The sequence below is a fragment of the Pan paniscus genome, chromosome 5 (genome assembly GCF_029289425.2).
Source record: "Pan paniscus chromosome 5, NHGRI_mPanPan1-v2.0_pri, whole genome shotgun sequence".
Classification (NCBI taxonomy): domain Eukaryota; kingdom Metazoa; phylum Chordata; class Mammalia; order Primates; family Hominidae; genus Pan; species Pan paniscus.
In genome coordinates this window covers 38,590,690-38,611,665 of record NC_073254.2, presented here as the reverse complement: position 1 = coordinate 38,611,665, position 20,976 = coordinate 38,590,690, and the positions used below count along the sequence as shown (strand labels likewise).

Genomic DNA, 20,976 nt, shown 5'->3' with positions numbered 1-20,976 from the left:
TGTGGATACTAACATTTAAATTTTACTACATCACATTAAAAAGGAGAGGTTTCAGAATTGGGGACTTTGTTTTGTATGCATCAGGCAACATTACACAGGCATCTTCCTTTCCTAATTGTATATAAGACTGACCCAGATTGTAGGATGGAGTATAAACATGGACAAAGATAAAAATTAGGCAGTGCGCAATTGCGAGAACATGCAGGCAGGTAGCCACACTATTTCCTGAAATGCACACACTTAATTGGATTAAATACATTTCATTACATTGTAATTCAAACCATTTATTGAAAATCTGTGCATGTTATTGCACTGTGCTCATTCACATCCATCATCTCATTAAATTCTCACAACTGCCTATGGGGTAGGCATGGTTGTCATTTTTCTGTAACAGTATCTTGAAGTGTTTCCTTGGACAACGATATTTCAATTGTTAAGATTCACTGCCAGAAACTGTATGTGATGTTTTATTCTGTCTTAAAACATTTTTTCTCATGTTATATAGTCACAGGCTTAATGTCATGCCCTGGACTTGGTTCATAGAGCAGCAAATGGCAGAGCTGAACTGAGATCAACTGTGTATAGATTTGACAATCTACTTTAAAATAATGATCTCAGACTCTAAAGGGAAATGGTCTCAGATATAAACAATTTTGCTTGGTGAAGGCTAAGGACAAGATAATGTTTATTCAGTTACTTTTGGTCCTCCTGAGTCTAAAGATAGATGATCAAGAGAAAGAAAAGAGACATTCAGACAGGTCAGCATTCCCTAGATCCTGGCAAGAGAGTGTACGTGTGGTTTCAAAATTTTTTTTTTTCATATCTCTAGCAGTACTTAAATAAATACAAGTCTATTTAGTTAGAGTGCTCTAGTTAATTGCCCTAAGAAAATTCAATAAAAAAGGAGACCCATATTGACAGAGATACATACAGGAATTTGGTAATATTAATGGATTTTAAATGTGGCCAGTTTTAGGGATGGTTTAATACTGTAGCCTTTTTGTGGTCTAAAGAAAGAATAATGTTGCACCCCTCGTACCCCGCTCCAAAGCGTGTATGTGTGGAACTGAAAGAGAAAAAAGCTTTTATGATTCTTCTCTTTCATTAATAGGGCATTAACCACACTATGTTTTTGGAAAGCAGCACTTTGGAAATGCAAATGGATGAGAATTTTAACTCTGTTTTTTTTTGAGAGAGTCGTGTAATTTCACTACTATTAAGGGCTGGTGCTTTGAACTTTGGTTGTTCTCTCTATATTAATTATGAACCTATCTGTAAGTTATCACATTGATTCCTATGTGTGTTTTCTGTTTTATGTTCTAAAGTTCTAGGAAATGCCACTCCAGTAGTGTTTCTCAAAGCACATTCCATGACCCCAAATAGATGCTGCATGGAAAATAAAGTGGGTCTGTGATTAAGTAACATTGAAACATTGGGTTAAACAAAGATTAACAGGTATCTTTATTGCAAAATTTCTCAAAACGTTATGTTTATTTGCATTTTAAATCTCTAAGAGTAGGGAATTGTGAGCAGTCTTTTCTATATATTTTGATTGAAACAGCCTGCCCTCCACTTCCCTTGCAGAATTTCTTGAGGAATCATTGTCTGCAAGTCACTTCTTTAGAAAATGTTGCTTTAGTCCAGGGGTGGTGGTTCATGCCTGCAATCCCAGCACTTTGAGGGGCCGAAGTGGGCAAATCACCTGAGGTCAGGAGTTCGAGACCAGCCTTGCCAACATGGTGAAACCTTGTCTCTACTAAAAATAGAAAACTATTTTTCTATTTAGCTACTTAGGAGGCTGAGGCAGGGGAATCACTGGAACCTGGGAGACAGAGGTTGCAGTGAGCTGAGATCGTGCCACTGCACTCCAACCTGGGCGACACAGCGACTTTGTCTCCAAAAAAAAAAAAAAAAAAAAAAAAAGGAAAATATTGCTTTAAAACAAAAGTCAGGTGTGATGGGTCCTGCCTATAATCTCAGCACTTTGGGGCCAAGGTGGAAGGATCTCTTGAAGCCAGGAGTTTGAACCCAACCCAGGTAACATAGTTAGACCTTGTCTCTATTAAAAAAAAATTAGCCAGGCGTGTGGTGTGCACCTGTAGCCCCAGTTACTTGGGAGGCTGAGGTGGGAAGATCACTCAGACCCAGGAGTTCTATGCTGCAAGGCTGCAGTGAGCTGTGATGGCACTGCTGCGCTCCAGCCTGAGTAACAGAGTGAGACCCTGTCTCAAAAGAAGAAAAAAAATAGAAACAACAACAACAAAAAAACGAAAGTCAACTCAATAATTTCAATTTTGGGTGCTCTGTTTAATTTGTAAAACAGTTGCTTGTTTTCTGAGCTTTTGAAAAGTAATTATCGATGACCTTTATTCACTTTGTATTATAGGCTTAGAATTTAGATACTGCTGTTCCAAAAGGTATTGCTTTCTATGTCCTGGAATTATCACAGCTTCCTCCAGTTGGAGGTGGTCCCTTGGTTATTTCTTCATGACTAATGGTATTGGAAAAGAAAAGAAAGTATCACATTTTTTCTACCCAGTGATTTTTTCCCCCTACAATTAAGAATGTTTATTGAAATGTTTGCTTATCAAAGCTTATATTTATACAATATTGTGCAAGCAGATAATACATAGATTGTGATATAACAAAGACCGACAACCAAAAAAGATAAATATTGTTCATTAAAACATAACAAACTCTACTTAAACTCATCAAATTTTGATTCCTAGCCTTGGAGGGTTGTATCAGTTGTTTTCGCTGTACCTTTCAAAATCAATGCATGTTTGATGATTCAATGATTGATTAGATGGAATAATGACTTAATGAGAAGTCTAGCCTACATTTGTCTTTCCTGACTGAAAAGAGTCCAATTAGATAAGACAGTATACAAATCATGAGAGTACTAGAAACATATAACATAAATTTATGAACAAATTTGAAAGCTTGGATACATGGTCACTTAAAAAATAAATATATACATTATTACCTGAACTAACTCAAGAAGAAATTTTAAAATCTCTGAATGAATCAATTAAAAGTGAAGAAATTAATTTCCTAGTCAAGAATCTCCCCCATAAAAAAAAGAGTCCTGGTTCAGAATGTTTTATAAGTGAATTTTGCTGAAATTTTACTAAGTAGATATTTCCTGTTTTAGAAAAGGGAAAAATATGAGAGAGATATAGCTTATTTTATTAGCTTAGTATAAACTTAGTGACATAATTTATTATAATACATGAAAATAAGATAGTCTAATTTTATGTATGAATGTACATGTAAAAAATCATAAATAGCAAAATGTAGACATTTAAAATAAATGAATAAATAAGAAGTAAAATGGGACCTATCCTAGGAATAGAAGGCTGGCTGACATTCACAAAAATTTATGAATCTAATCCACCACATTTACAGAATAAAGAAAAGCATAATCAATTCCTACAGTTGTAGAATAAGCAACAATCAATACAATTCAGCATGTATTTATGATAAAATCTTTTGCAAATTAGGACTAGAAGGAGATGTTCAGGAAACTATGGTGTGGTATTTAATGGAAGAAACTTCAGAAGCATTCCTATTAAATCTAGCAGCATGATAAGTATTTCTGCCCTAATATTGTGCCAGAGCCAGTCTGCTAATAAATCTACATAAATACATTTGTCTGAGAATAAATAGAGCAGCTAGAGAGCACTTAGCTAGACCTAAGCCTGCATGGGACCATAGCCCATTTCAAACACCGAGTTCAATCTATTTGATTTTCCATAACAAAAAATAAAATAACACAAAAATTAGAATAAAACATAGTAAAATATCATAACCACAGGATAGGGAAGGATCTCTTAAACCAGACACCTTCAGAACTTATAAAGAAAGAAAAAATTGTATAAAATATATGTGTTCTAAATATACATCAAATACTGTAATATACATTAAAATTCCAAATGTTCAAAAATATATTATTTCATGTAAACTACATTAATAGGTAATATTTAATTTATAAGATTTACAAATAAATTTAATGTCATTTGTGAAATTCAATTTATGTAAATGGATACATTCATACAATTTTAAAAAGTCCTAGATATGCATTAGAGTCTTAAACATTCAAAATGTTAGAATAAAATATATTTGGTATATGTATGGCCACAGGGTGGAAAGGATTTCTTAAGTCAGACAGAGCAAGAAGTTATAAAGAAAGACAAACTTTGATGTTTTATAAAGTTTAAAACCTTCTGCTAAAAAAAAAGACATTAAGTTAAAAGATGAACTATGGAAGACATTTGCAATATACAACGCAGATCAATAATCACTAGACACAAAAATATTACTGTATGTTGCAAATCTTAAAGAGCTCAATAGAAAAATGAACCCTGTGTTAGTTTGCTGAAGATAATGGCTTCCAGCTCCATCCATGTTTCTGCAAAGGACATGCTCTCATTCCTTTTTATGGCTGCATAGTATTCCATGATGTATAAGTACCGCATTTTCTTTACCCAGCCTATCATTGATGGGCATTCGGGTTGATAAAATGTCTTTGCTATTGTGAATAGTGCTGCAATGAACATAGATGTGCATGTATCTTTATAATAGAATGATTTATATTCCTTTGAGTATATACACAGTAATGGGATTGTTGGGTCAAATGATATTTCTGTTTGTAGATCTTTAAGGAATTGCCATACCATCTTCCAAAATGGTTGAACTGATTTACATTCCCACCAACAATGTAAAAGCATTTCCTTTTTCTCTGCATCCTTACCAGCATCTGTTGTTTCTTGACTTTTTAATAATCGCCATTCTGACTTGTGTGAGATGGTATCTCACTGTGGTTTTGGTTTGCATTTCTCTAATGATCAGTGATGTTCAGCTTTTTCTCAGATGTTTGTTGGCCACATGAATGTCTTCTTTTGAGAAGTGTCTGTTCATATCCTTTGACCACTTTTTAATGTTTTTTTTTCCTGTTAATTTGCTTAAGTTCCTTGTAGACTCTGGATATTAGACCTTTGTCAGATGGATAGATTGCAAAAATTCTCTCCCATTCTGGAGTTTGTCTGTTCACTCTGATGATAGTTTATTTTGCTGTGCAGAAGCTCTTTAGTTTAATTCGATCCCATTTGTAAATTTTCTTTTTGTTGCAATTACTTTAGCTGTTAATTATTCAAGACCAAAAGGCATAAAAAGAGACATATGTCCACCCAAATGATAAGGCAATTTGGGAAACTACATTTCCTAGCATGCCCTGCCCCTTGAAAGTTAAAAATCTTGACTGGCACAGAGCACCCTGGGGCACCTGTGGCTAGCACCATTTAGAAGTAAATGGTGTAGGGCTGTGTTCTCATGTGAAGGCTTCCTGTTTCCATGGGACACTTAACCAGACACAGGACACAACTCCAGAGGTGAAATTTCAGTGGATATTAAGCCTGGGGTAGAGCTTCTCTCCCCCCACAATTCTAGCTTCCAAAGATGTGGAGTTGATGGAGCTGTCCATTGGTCTGCTGCCCTGTTTCTCCTGGGCACTGCCTCTGCCTCCCCACATCACCAGCGTCCCCACTGCTGCTAGTCTTTAGGGGGATTCTGGACTTCAACCAACTTGTACAGCTCCCTGGTGGCCTGGGCATTTTCCACAGAGGAATATCTGCTCTTCCTAACCTGGATATCCCAGTTTAGCAGCTTTTTGGAGAGATGCTTCAGAGACATGGTGGCATTCTCTGGGTGGTCATGTGGGGGGATATGGGATCATTCCAGTTGAGGAGGTGGGGATATGGGTGGTGTCACGGGTGAGGGACTTGGGGTGAAAGTACTAAAGGGCTTTGAGGTCGTTGTGGATGGCATGCCCCACCACTATCTTCCCTGTGAGTATCTTCAAGATCTGGCCTCGAGCAATCTTGAAGGGTGTGACATTCACCATGTGCTGCTTCTGGATACCACTCCATCTGGTCCAGTAGTCCACAGTGTGGCAGGGGGGAAGGATGTACTCATCATAAAGCACATCTCTGTTGTAGTTGACAATGCTACATTGAGCCAAGAAACTAACATGCCCCTTGGGTCCTGTGCCCACCATCTCAGAGTCAATTGCCACCATCATCTTCCTTGGCAACTTCTGGGATGCTCTGGAGCATTTATTCTCAGAATGAGCTTGGGTGGAGTTCTGTGGTGCATTCTTCTGAGGATGGTTCTTCTTAGAGGATTTCTTCTGGGAGCCCTTCTTCTGGGAGTGGGTTGGGTGGCTATTAATCTTTGGAAGGGCACTCCAGATCTCCCCCAACAAATCTAGTTTAGCAGCAACAGAATCGGCCTTCTTCAAACAGGCAGGAATCAGTCAAAACACTGCAGCTTTCTTGTCCAGGGACTGTCCTGACCCATTGCTGGAGGCAGTGGTCTTCTTCTTTTTTAGGAAGGGAGGGGTCTTCCAAGTGCCATCCACCCTAGGAGTTTCCCCCTTTTCTGGAGGTTCAGAGTGCAACTTAGGTGACTTGCAAGGGGGCTGTTTCTTTTTACTCAGAAAGTCCCTCCATTCCAGGAGCCTCCACTTCTTGACAAAATTTCAGTGCTAGGCATCTCCTTCTAATGTTTTTTTGGGAGGAGAGTCCACCAAATCCAGATTGAGCAGTAAAGTAGACCTAAGAACAGTGGGAGGTGGAAGAGGATTTGGGAAAGGATGGATGAAAGGAGGATGTGGGACTCATTCCCTGCTGAATCCTACTGTTCAACATGTGAAGGTCTGTAGTACACCCTCCCAAAAGGGCCCAGCTAAGACTGGAAGTGTCCAGAGCCGGATGCAGAAATCGATGCAGTGCTGACAGATATTTTATTCTTTTTGTAGCAGCTGTGAATGGGAGTTCATTCATGATTTGGCTTTCTGCTTGCCTGTTGTTGGTGCATATGAATGCTAGTGATTTCTGCACATTGATTTTGTATCCTGAGACTTTGCTGAAGTTGCTTATCAGCTTAAGAAGCTTTTGGGCTGAGACGGGAGGGTTTTCTAGATTTAGGATCATGTCATCTGCAAACAAAGATAATTTCACTTCCTCTCTTCCTATTTGAATACCCTTTACTTATTTGTCTTGACTGATTGCCCTGGCCAGAACTTCCAACACTATGTTAAATAGGAGTGGTGAGAGAGGGCAGCCTTATCTTGTGCTGGTTTTCAAGGGGGGGTCCTTTCAGATTTTCCCCATTCAGTATGATATTGGCTGTGGGTTTGTCATACATGGCTCTTATTTTGAGGTATGTTCCTTCAATACCTAGTCTATTGAGAGTTTTTAACATGAGGGGATGTTGAATTTTATCGAAGGCCTTTTCTGCATCTTAAAATACATTAATAACTGAAGAAATTAAGTACCTTTCAAATATTTTTTAAGATTTGGAAACATGCAAAAAACAAGGTCAGAAGGAGCCAAGTCAGAACTGTAAGGTTAATGCCTAGCGATTTCCCATCAAAACTCTTGCAAAATTGTCCTTGTTTGATGAGGAATTGGCAGAAGCATTGTTGTGGTGGAGGAGGACTCTCTGGTGAAGCTCTCCCAGGATTTTTTTCTGCTAAAGTTTTGGCTAACTTCTCAAAACCACTCTCATAATAAGATTTTATTGTTCTTTGGCCCTCCAGAAAATCAACAAGCAAAATTCCCTGAGTATCCCAAAAACCTGTTGCCATGACATTTGCTCTTGACTGGGCCAATTCCATCTCTTGGTAGCCATTGCTTGCTTAGATCATGCTTTGTCTTCAGGTGTGTAGTGGTAAAGCCATATTTCATCTTCTGTTATAATTCTTCAAAAAAATAATACTTCAGGATCTTGATCCCACTTGTTTAAAATTTCTGTCTAAATCTGTGCTCTTGTCTGCAGCTGAAATGGGTGCAATGTTTCTGGCAACTTTAATTTTTGTTCAACTTTAAATTTTCAATTAAAATTGTGCACACTGAACCAGCTGAAATGTCCATGATGTTGACTACTGTTTCTGCTCTTAAATGTTGGCCGTCTTCAATTAGGGTGCAATATTTCTGGCAACTTTAATTTTTGTTCAACTTTAAATTTTCAATTAAAATTGTGCACACTGAACCAGATGAAATGTCCATGATGTTGACTACTGTTTCTGCTCTTAAATGTTGGCCGTCTTCAATTAGGGCACAAGGAAGATACATTTTTCCTTGCAAATTGACGTGGATGGTCTGCCGCTATGAGCTTCAACATTGTCGTGTCTCTTAAAATGAGCTATTTATTTGTAAACTGCTGATTTCTTTGGGGGCATTATTCCCAGAAACATTTTCTAAAGCATCAATATTTCACCATTATTTTCTTTTTTCTTTTTTTTAGACCGAGTCTGGCTCTATTGCCCAGGCTGGAGTGCAGTGGCGTGATCTTGGCTCACTGCAACCTCCGCCTCCCGGGTTCAAGAGATTCTCCTGCCTCAGCCTCCCAAACAGCTGGGACTACAGGCAAGTGCCACCACACCCAGCTAATGATGTCACCATTCTTCTACCCATGCTTTATCATAAGTTTGACGTGTGTTCTTACTTCAATTTTAGCAGAATTCATGTTGCTCTGCTGGGGGCTCTTTTCAATCCGGTATCTTATCCTTCCTAGTGCCGCAAATTAGATGCTGTTTAGACGTATTATAACAAGTTAATATGAGTTTATTTTGGTGCAAAAAATTTGAAACCTATGCATAGATTTTTCATAGTACGCATTTTTCATGAACTTTTTGAAGACCCCTTGTACACCATGTTCTGACAATTCCAGTTGTGGATATATGTCTTGGAGAATTCTAGGGTATGTAATTGTGCAAATGATAGTATTATTTGTAAGAGAGAGAGAAAAAAGCTCAAATGCTCACGTGGAGAAAAATTGATAAGCCAGTTATTTATTCAGGATATAATACATCACTTAAATTGAATGGACTATATTGAATACATATGGATAGATTTCAAAACATTTAAGTTAAAGTAAAAACAAAAAGCAAATTGTAGAAAGTTGCATAGACTTTAATAACATTTCTGTAAACTGAAAAATCTCTATAATTCTGTATATATGCACTTATTTATTATCTTTAAATATACATTGATTACAAATACCTTAAAATATATATTGCATACTCAGCTAATATAGGACAGTGATTAATGCTGGAGATAGAAAGGTATTAGGTTGGGGAGGGGTTCAGAGAAGTGTGAAATTTTATCTGTAGATTTTAGATCTTTCACAAAAATGAAAATCTGAATCAAACATGACAGAATGTTGATATTAATTCTGGGTGGTGGGTATATAGTTATTATATTAGCTTTGATAATATTCCAGGAAAAAGTTTCAAAAATTTACAAAGAAGAGGCATTCATGTATCAACACAATTACACAGCTGGTTGACCCTTTTTTTAAAAAATTGCCCTTTCCACTATTCTTCAGTACATGTTGGCATATAGGTCTTTTAAAATGAGGCTTGCGGTCATTACTAATTTAGAATCAATGATTAAATTTATATATTCAACACTCCTCTAGTCACTTCCAACAAGAATGGTTCCAGTTATCTTCCAAATGCCATCGATTTCTCAAGTCTGCATGTATCTCTGCATGCTTTTTCTTATAATCGGTATTATTAGAACATAGTTTTAGAAATGTATTTCAGAAGGGAATTAGATTTTGAGGCAGAAATGCAAAAGTTTTTAAATAGAAGTACATATCAAAGAAACTGTAAAAACCTTGCTTTGAGTGACTCAAAACAAAGTTGGAAAATATTGCTTGGGTGTTGTGAAAAGAAAAAGGATTTATATTGATTGTTCAGTATGGTTGTTCAAATTTCCTGTGAAGGCCAAAGAATGACATATCCCAACACTCAGAAATTTAACATGTATGAGGGGGCTTGAGAGTGTATGGCTTTGAAGTGAAATGGATCAGGGTTGGTTTTTTTTTTTTTCTGGGCTGTAATTTATAAAATTCCACAGTATGAATAATTCTGCCTTTCTCACTCCAAAGAATGCACCTGGATGGCAAGCAGAGTTTCAGAAGAAAAGGGGTTATTCCTGCATCAAAAACTAGAACTCCTCTATTCTTGAATAAATAAATGATGTTACTTCTTTTTGTCAGTTTCATTCAGTGAGTTTCTGAAGCTTGGTTTCTATTTCTGTCTCATTTATGTCAACCAGTTTTTGTAGATTATCTGGTATGTGCAAAGCACTGTGCATTGATTTGGAGGTGAAACTATTTTCTGCATTTCAGAAATAAAAGTAGTTAGTAATTGTTAAAAAAAAGATTAGTTTTGGGGATATTGGTAAAGGAGAGACAGTGGTAAACCAAGGGACTTCAAAGTCTTGGATCTTTTATAGCAAATAAACTTTTTAATCTAACTTAATATTAATAAAACGATCCCTCACACAAAAGATGGTAGCAAAAAAGTAACATTTCCTTTCTTAGTATCTGTTTTATAGGAATCTTCTCCAAATTTCCTTGTGTTGGCTAGCCATAGAATTATATGGGAAGAAAGTCTACAGAGTCCTATCAAATTTCTAATTGTAATTCTGGGAATCATAATATAATTTACTATTTCATTCTCTTGAAATGCTTTATAAGTGAACCTGTCCACCTTGCTACAAGGAACACAGGGAATAATGGTGCACTGAGGAATGTTGCCCAGGAAAGCACTGTAGATTTGACCTTACTGTTTTTTTTTAAGTCAACACTTAGCCTTTTCTGATATTTTGTAACAGTAAAGCCCTAAGTTTTGTATTAGGAAAGGACCTTCAGGTCTGTACCACCTGGGGTTCCATCTTTTCACTCCCTATTCTGATGAGAGACTGCAGCTCGACTTACTGTGCTAGGCTAAACAAAAGGTATTTCTCCTATCACCAACTATAGAAAACTGAGCCACATAAAAAAAAATCCACCTGACTGAAAGCAACAATAAGCGTTTGAGATTTCTACTGTAATAAGCCAACAGCTATTTACATTCTTCCACATCCAAATCTAGGCCAGCAGTCCATTTGTATCTGGAATCCTTTTACCAAGAGTTGAAAAGCCTCCTGAAGGGAGAGGGCACACGCCCCAGGCTTCATTCTTGATTTGGAGCCTTTGTGGACTTCATTCAAACCGATAGTGCATTTTGGAAATATATCTTTATGGTTTAATTTTCCTGAGGTTTTATTGATAAAGATAAATTATTTTAAGAGGTATATTAGTGCAGCTGATTTTCTTTCCAAGAAGTACTTCAAAAACCATGATGCAGGAGAAAAGGGGAGAAATGTCTGCAGAGTCTCTGTTAACTTTATAGTAGAAAGTGTCTTCTGACCATTGTAGACCCAGAGACACCCATCTTGAGGCCATTTGGAGCCTTGAGAAGCACTGTGTTTGTAAGTCATAGAACAAGAAGAGCATCTGGAGTGGGTTGAATAGGTTCCTCCCAAAATTCATGTGCACATGGAAGTTCAGAATGTGACATTACTTGGACATAGGGTTTTTGCAGATGTCATCAGTTAAGGATCTTGAGTTGAACCCATCCTGGATTTAGGGTGATCTTGTAAAACCTCTGGTGTCCTTGGAAGAAGAAGGGAGGACACAGAGACACAGAAGAAGGTGAAGGAAAGATTGAGATAGGGATTGGAGTGGTGTGTCTACAAGCAAAGGAATGTCAGAGATTGCTGGCAACCACCAAAAGCTGGGAGAGAGGCTTAGGACAACTTTTCCTTCAGAGCCCTCAGAAGGAATTGACCTTGCTAATGCCTTGGTTTTAGATTTCTGGTCTTCTTAACTTAAAAGTAATTAATTTTTATTGTTCAAAGCTACCACGTTTATAATATTTTGTTATAGCATCCATAGAAAGCAAATGCAGCATCCCACACCCACACCTGCTCTTATAAGGAAACTCTTACTCCTCTATTCCCATATTGCTATAATATTTAAGTCTTCTGGGATATGTTAGCCTATAGTAACCAAAACAGCATGGTACTGGTATAAAAGTAGACACACAGACCAATGGAACAGAAAAGTGAACCCAGAAGTAAAGCCAAATACTGACAACCAACTAATCTTCCACAAAGCAGACAAAAACATATCCTGGGGAAAAGACTCCCTATTTAATAAATGGTACTGGGAAAATTGGACAGCCACATGCAGAAGAGTGAAACTGGATCCCTATCTCTCACCACATAGAAAAATTAACTCGAGATAGGTTAAAGACTTAAATCTAAGATGGGAAACAGTAACAATTCTAGAAGAAAACCCTAAGAGAAACCTCTTCTGGACATTGGCCTATGCAAAGAATTTATGACTAATACCCCCCAAAACAAATGCAACAAAAACAAAAATAAATAAATGGAATCTAATTAAACTGAAAAGTTTCTGGACAGCAAAAGAGACTATCAACAGAGTAAACAGACAACCTACAGAATGGGAGGAAATATTTGCAAACTATGCATCTGACAAAGGACTAATATCCAAAATCTACAAGAAGCTCAAACGAATCAGCATGAAAACAACAAATAATCCCATTTAAAAGTGGGAAATGACATGAACATACATTTCTCAAAGGAAGATATACAAATGGCCAACAAACATGAAAAAATGCTCAGTATCACTAATCATCAGGGAAATGCAGATTAAAACCACACAATGAGATGTCACCAATGAGATGTCACCTTACCCCAGCCAGATGGCCATTATCAAAAAGTCAGAAAACAATAGACATTGGCACAGATGTGCTGAAAAGGGAATGCTACACACTGCTGGTGGGAATTTAAATGAGCACAACCTCTATGGAAAACAGTGTGGAGATTTCTCAAAGAACTAAAAGTAGATCTACTAGCCAATCCAGCAATTCCACTACTGGGTATCTACCCAAGGGAAAAAAGTCATTATATAAAAAATACACCTGCGCACATGTGTTTATTGCAGTACCATTCACAATTGCAAAGATATGGAATCAACCTAAGGGCCCATTAACCAATGAGTGGATAAAGAAAATGTGGTATATATACACATGGAATACTACTGAGACTCAAAAATGAATGAAATAATGTATTTCGCAGCAAGTTGGATGGAACTGGAGGTCATTATGCTAAGCGAAGTAACTCAGCAACAGAAAACCAAATACCACACGTTCTCACTTATAAGTAGGAGCTAAGCTATGGGTATGCAGAGGCATACAGAGTAGGATAGCGAACATTGGAGACTCAGAAGTAGAGAAGGTGGGAGAGAGGTGAAGGATAAAAAGACTACCTATTGTGTGCAGTGTACACTATCTGGGTTATGGGTACACTAAAATCCCAGAGTTCAGTGATACAATTCATTCTTTGTAATAAACAAACAAAAAAACCAAAAACAAACAACAACAACAAAAAAGTTGCATCCCTAAAGCTATTGAAATAAAAAGTAAGTAACTGCAGATGTGGTGAAAACAGGAAGAAAACCAGAATTAAAAGTGGAGCCTGAAAATGTGATTAAATTGCTGAAATCTCATGATAAAACTTCAACGGATAAGGAGTTGCTTCTTATGAATGAGCAAAGAAAGTGGTTTGTTGAGCTGGAATATCCTCCTGGTGAAGATGCTGTGAACGTTGTTGAAATGACAACATAGTATTTAGAATATTGCGTAACCTTAGTTGATAAAGCAGTGGCAGGGTTCCAGAGGATTGTCTGAAGTTTGAAAGAAACTCTAGTGTGGGTAAAGTGCTATGAAACAGCATTGCATGCTACAGAGGAACATCGCAAGGAAAAGTCAATCAATGCAGTAAACTTCATTGTTGTCTTAAGAAATTGCCACAGCCATCCCAACCTTTACCAACCACCACTCTGATCAGTCAGCAGCCATCAACATGGATGCAAGACCGTGTACTGGCAAAAAGTGTGAGTTGCTAAAGGCTCAGATGATTGTTAGCATTTTTTTTCTTTCTTTCTTTCTTTTTTTTTTGAGACGGAGTCTCTCTCTGTCGCCCAGGCTGGAGTGCAGTGGCGAGATCTCGGCTCACTGCAAGCTCCACCTCCCCGGTTCACGCCATTCTCCTGCCTCAGCCTCCCGAGTAAGCTGGGACTACAGGCGCCCGCCAACAAGCCCGGCTAATTTTGTTTTGTATTTTTAGTAGAGATGGGGTTTCACTGTGTTAGCCAGATGGTCTCGATCTCCTGACCTCGTGATCCGCCTGCCTCGGCCTCCCAAAATGCTGGGATTACAGGCGTGAGCCACCATGCCCGGCAGATTGTTAGCATTTTTAATCAATAAAGTATTTTTAATTAAACAATTAACGATTATTTTTGGTGTGGTATCACCATTGTCAATTAGCCATTCAATCAACAAACAACTAATGAGTATCTTCTGTGTGCCAGGTGCTGCTCCACCTGTTGAAGCTACAATAGTGGGTAAAGGTAAAGTTTCTGTTCACAATGAATTTTTCTAGAAGAGGAGTGTGGTAGGAAGAATAGTGGTTCCCTCAGAGACATCCATTCATTAATCCCCAGAACCTGTGAATATGTTAGTTTACAAGGCAAGGAGGGCAGTATGATTGCAGGTGAAATTAAAGTTGCTAATTGGCTTACCTTAAATTAGGTAAATTAGCCTGGATTATCCAGGTGGGCCCAATTGTAGCCACAGAAAAAATCTTAAAAGTAGAATAGGGAGGCAGAAGAACAGAATTAGTTAGACAATGCTATGACTACAGAAAAAGGTACAGAAAGATGTGTGATGCCATTTTTGAGGACGGAGGGAAGGGGTCATGAGCCAGGGAATGTGGATGGCCTCTAGAAGCTGGAAAAGGTAAGGACACAGATTCTCCCCCTTCTCAGAAGGAATGGTTTTCTGATGACTTGGTTTTAGCCTATTGAATCCATTTTGTATTTTTGACCTCCAAAACTGTAAGATAAAACAATTGTGTTGTTTAAGCTGCTAAACTTGCAGTAATTTGTTATAGTAGCAACAGAAAACAGTTATAGGGAAGGAAGAAAATAAACATATAAACAGATGAATAGGTAATAAACAAGATAGGATTACTTTAGCTTTAATAAGATCTTTGATAAGAAGATAAAATAAACAACAGTATGTTAGAATTTCTTCTTCTCAGGTATTCCTTCATTCCTTGCTTCCCTCCTCTAGGGGAAGTGCAATTCCTGTGTGTTTCCATTGCATCCTGTAATCCTCTGTCATTGTGCTCACTGTGCTGTTTGTTTCGGTCTCTCAGTAGCCTGTGAGTTCCTGAAGACAGACAGTTTTTTACATCTGGATCTTCCTGGCATTGCTCTGCTCATCTTTAGCACCTGATTGTTGAATGAATGAGTCATAAGACAGTTTCTCAATGAATTCGAGTGTATGATCAAGGAAGGAGTATGCCAAGCACTTTCTGGGCAATGTTTATTTCCTTTTTCTGTGTCTTTGTTGGGAAAGAGGACTTAGGATGATGAATAAATAGGTGAAGGAGGTGTGGCATAGCATTCCAGCATTTAAAGGAAAGGACCAGTATCTCCATCTAGTTATTTGGGCTCCAGCACAGTTATTTGCATGCATTTTGCTCCCGAACTTATACACTAATATACTACACTAGTATTCACTCTTGTTTCCCAGGTGCCTAGTAGAGTACCATATGTTTGTTTGAATGATGTTGAATTCAACTCCTTTATTATGCAGATAAGGAAACAGGCTTCCTGAGGTTAGATGACTTGCACAAAATTGCACAAGAAATCAATGGCAGGGCCAGTATCAGAACTCAGATATCTTGAATCCAGACTACCTTTTTTTTTGTTGAGATGGAGTCTCACTCTGTCACCCAGGCTGGAGTGCAATGGTGCGATCTTGGCTCACTGCAACCTGCGCCTCCCTGGTTCAAGCGATTCTCCTGCCTCAGCCTCCTGAGTAGCTGGGATTACAGGTGCGCGTCACCACGCCCAGCTAATTTTTGTATTTTTAGTAGAGACAGGGTTTCATGATGTTGGTCAGGCTGGCAGACTACAATTTTTATTTCTTGGATACTAAATAATAACTTAGAAATAAATCCTGAAACCTGTCAGAATCATTATTTATAGTTGTCCCCTGAGTGTTCCTGAGAGGTTAACAAGGTTTAATAATTTGAGCATCATCAAAGTGTGTCCCAGACTGCTCAGCTGTTTGTACATCATAAAGCACTGACCTCATGCACTTACCTGGGAAGGCGGGTTATGAACTGATGCTTATCTCAGCATCAGTGACCTCTGTGATAATTTTTCTTAAGTTTTAAAAATAGCCTCTCCCACAGTGAATTCCTAACTAGCTTCTTAATTTACTGAAATTAAATGAAAGTCCTAACAACTGTGAGGAAGGTAAGAGCAGGTTGTCAAATGCTCCCACTGCACCTGGCTCAGTGTCAAGGATTGACAAAGTAATGGAGCAGGTGTAACTAATAATTGACGCTATTCTCACTGCAGCAACTTCTGTTTTCTCCAGCAGATATGGAAGCTTTGATTTCTGTTCCTGAATGGACACGGATGTACTTTCTTAATTTCCAGTTCACTAAGAAATCTACATAGAAGTAGACAAGTGGGATATTAAAGATGACCCAACCCAATCCTTTCATACAGATGAAGAAAGTGAGGCCCAAAGAATTTAAGCAACTTTTCTACGGGAAAGTAATTAGTAAAATAGTGATATGGTTAGGCTTTCCATCCCCACCCAAGTCTCACCTTGAATTGTAAACCTCAAGTCCCTATTATCCCCATGCCAAAGGAGAGACCAGGTGGAGGCAGTTGAATCATGGGGGCAGTTCCCTCATGCTGTTCTCGTGATAGTGAGTGAGTTCTCACGAGATCTGATGGTTTCATAAGGGGCTTTTCCCCCTGTGCTCAGCACTCCTTCTTCCTGCTGCCTTGTGGAGAAGGTGTCTTGCTTCCTCTTCACCTTCTGCCATGATCGTAAGTTTCCTGAAGGCCTCCGCAGCCATGCTGAACTGTGAGTCAATTAAACGTCTTTCCTTTATAAACTACCCAGTTTCGGGCAGTTCTTTATAGCAGTATGAAAACAGACTAATACAAAGAGAAAGCTGTGTTTAGAACTTACAGCAGAGAAACCACTGGACTTAGAGTGGTTTCTCTGCTCTATTTCTTTGTCCTATGAATATCATTCTTTCTCCTTTCACGCTTTACCTCATTGCTCATCCCATCCAATAGAAGAGCTAAGAACTGCATTGAAATTGGGTTGTTTGATTTAGAAAGAAGTTATCCATTTAAGTGAACTATAGGAGCTGTCAAGGTGTCTCCAAAAACCTCATGTTTGAAGGCTGGGATGGGAAAAAAAGCCATTTGAATTCAGCACATTCAATAAATAGATTCTACTAATGTTCTTTGGGAGGGCATCGTTTATTTACCCTGCCTCTGTGGCTGTTGTGAAGGTATCTGTGGACAATGAAGGGTGGGGTAATTTGCATTTTAATTTAGAATTTACTGAGTTTATTGATCTCTTGTTCTTATTGTGCTTTCCTTGTACTTTTCTGTTAATCAAAAGCACATCTAATCTGTTTTTTTATCTGAAAAATTAGAATGATAATAGGCTTTACTTCACAGGCTTACTAGAGATTAATGAATTAATGTATCAAAATGCTTAGGATGGTGCCTAGTAGATGGTTAGCTCTATATAGTTAACTGTTATTTGCATCCTCATCTTCATCTTCATAGTCATTTTTATCATAATTGTGATCCTACAATATCTAGCTCAAATCTCTTTTACTGTGGCTAGTTTTCCTGAGCACCCTGGTGGGAAGTAATATTTCTCCTCAACTACCATGCTAGGTATCATTTATGCTTATTTGTGATAGTGTTATTTTTATCAGGTGTGTATTATTTCATTCAAATGTTAATTGAGCCTCTACTATGAGCTAAACATTATGCCAAGTTAATGAGCAAATCCACATGGTCCCTGCTCTCAAAGAATTTACAGTTTACTGGCCTGATTTGCTTTTGGACAGTGTGTGCGAATACTGATCTTACCTGCAAGGAATGACCTGTCTGAAACAGATTACTTGGGTACAGTGTAGGGTGGGTCAGAAAATAGTAGCTTTTTGTTTGTGTTCCATTAGTTGGGTGGCTTTTTAAATATAGTCACATAACCTGAGAACAATTGTAGGTTTTGCCTGATGATTATTAGAACACCTCACTTTTCTGCAGTGAACGGAAAGTGTAAACTTTGATATTCCTTGAGCAGAGGACTCTAGAAGCAGGCATCCGGTGTCTTGCATAGTTCATCTCCTTTTCCTGCCCCAAGAATTCCCAAGCTTGCGACTGCATCCTTGGTCTGACTTTCTGCAGCTGTGTGTGTAGCCCAGCAATATCCTAAACATTTTGCTGGCCGTTCCTTGATCTAGACAAGTGAACAAACTTTTGACTTGGGCTGACACTTTGTGTAGGTTGGCACAGTTGCTTTTGCACCAACCTAATATTTATTTTTGCTCATAGCAGCCTTTGATATTATTTTATGGGGGCACTAAGAGTTTGTTTCAAAGGGCATTCGCTTCTCAATACAATTTTCTGTGAAATCTGTTGCAAAGACCAAGTGTATAGATTTAATAAACTTTCCTTTTTCTCTTGGGAAGTTTCCTTTAAGGTATGGCTCAATATATCACTTCTGATGCTCTTTGTACTTTACCATTCTTTCTTTCTTTAAGCAGAACTACTTGTTCTTGTGTTACTACTTACTAGGTTGTACCAAAATCTCACTCTTTCCGTTGGTTTAGAATTAAATTCTTTCCTCGACTGTGGAGATCTATAAGGTCTATTGCCTACTTTGCCTTCTCATCCCTCTTTCATAGTTCTCTCACCATTGCTTGCTAAGTTCCAGCTCTTTTATCCTCCTCTGATGCTTTTCACCAGAAGCGGCTCTTCCCGGCCTTTTGCACTGGCTCTTCCTGTGCCTGGTGCACATTTTTTGTTGGCACCATCTCATTCCTGATGCATCAGCTTCCCATTATTTAAAGCAGTCCTTTAACATTACAATGATAAAATCTTGCTTATTTGTCTCTTAATATTTATTACAATCTTTATTAGATGATTACATCTAACATTAGCATATAGTTGCATGGAATAGAAACTCCGTCTTCATTATTGTATTCCAAACACTTAGCATGGCACGTGATAAGCAAGCCCATTTGATGTTGCTGTTGACAAGTAGAGAAGATGGATGTGCACCAGAAATTTCCACAAATACATGGTTACCTACTGTGATGCATGCTACAAGGCAAGTATCTCAGAGCTTTGAGGACATCTTATCGGGGATTAGAGATGGCTTTGCTGAGAAAGCAGTGTTTAATGTGACACCTGAAGAATGAACAGTGTGTACCATGGTAAAGGCAGACAGAGTTTCCCAAGTGAGAGGGAAGAGTATGCTCAGGCTTTGGGATAGGAAGTAGCGTGATACCTTCAAAGACCTAAAAGAGTTCCATTGTGGCTAGAGCACACAAGCAGAATTCCAGTACAAAAGCAGATGATGGAAACTAAAGGAAAAGGACAGTGTATGTAGCTTTTCTCTCCCGGGGGATTGCAAACCCTCTGTATGGGAGGTTGAGAGAGAGAAAGTGTGTGTGTGTGTGTGTGTGTGTGTGTGTGTGTTTGTTTGTGTCAGAAAGGGGAGATGGGATGAGCAATGTCTTTTTTCTTGTGTCTCCAGTACAATGGCTAGCAGATAGAAGGAGCTCAATTAATGACAGTTACTTAGGCAAAAGGGGCTTGAAATTAGTGCATCTTCCCAAAGTTTACTCATATGTGGCATCTGGTATTAAACAGCATGGTAAAGAGCTATTTCTATAGGGAGTGTGACTTCCACCACTGTTGAACAGTCATTGGATGTGTCTGGAATTCCTTCTTCAGCAAATCTTCATTAATCACATTCTTTTCCTTATGTCTCAATCTTAGCTTCTAGAAAATACCTATGTCCAAAGGGCTGAATGGGATAATTTGACTAACAAATAGAATTTCATGAAAATTAGACTTTGCTTTACACTATAGAAGAATTATCTATAGATGTCTATTTTCAAAAGCAAAACAAACTCTGGTTTTTGCTTTGGTTAAAGGAAAATGCTCAAACTACCACCAAAATACTTTTCTCCAAATTTCATTTATTTCTGTTAGAAAAAAATCTCAAATAGTCAAAGGAATTTGTTTACAATGAAACAAAATGAAAATGAAAGGCTTTCCTCTTAAATCACGCGTTGAATTTTCTTTGAGTTTAGAGTTCTTTGAGCATGTTCTTGGCTAAGATTCAAGAAGATCAAGATCCAAGATAAAGATGAAAGAAAAATGGAGAAATCCAATAGGCATAGGTACCAATAACTAGTAGGAATATGCAGTTGATTATTTGAATGATAATAAGACTAAAGCATTTTGTAAGAAGCTTTGCTCTAAAAGTTATTTACTAGTGATTTGTAAGCAGAATATATTAAAATTCACCAAATAAAGGCTTGTTTTCCATTATCCACTTATTTTAAAACTTGCTTCACTTGGTCCTGGCTATGAAGGTCAAATTGACTATAGTCAAGAAATGCATTCTAAGAAGACAAAAGTGGAATTACTCCTTATATTGCCATATTTAATTTGTATTTTACACCTTAACATTCAATAAGATAGAATGTTATTGTACTATGAAGCTGGCATTGATGAGGTTGCCCTGTTCCTATACCAGGCTTTTGTGTAGCATTTATTGATTTGAGTGGCTTTAAAGATTATGCCCTGAATAATAATTTAAGTAAAAGGGAGAAGTAGATAGAAATGTCCTTATTATTTATCTTGAATGTGAAGTTTCAAGGGTTTAAAATAGTCTTTTTTCTTATTTCCATTTTAAACTAGTTGTAAAAAAAATTCCACTCCAAGTGCTCATGGAGAATTTTAAACACATTTTCAGTTTATTTTGTGGTGTTATTTTATTATGCATATTTTATTTTTAAAGTGCTGATAATGATAGCAAAAAGAGTAATTAGAATATATTATACAATTCTTATTAAAAATTTACTTATAACTAATGATAGTTACTGATACTGAAATTTGGATTAATGCCAGAATAAG

At 37.7% G+C, this 20,976-nt stretch overlaps 1 pseudogene; it reads right to left on the bottom strand.

The window, feature by feature from the left end:
* Nucleotides 1–5,550: 5,550 nt before the first annotated feature.
* The window catches only part of LOC100988385 (interferon-stimulated 20 kDa exonuclease-like 2), a 30,794-nt pseudogene continuing 15,368 nt past the window's right edge, over nt 5,551–20,976 (bottom strand).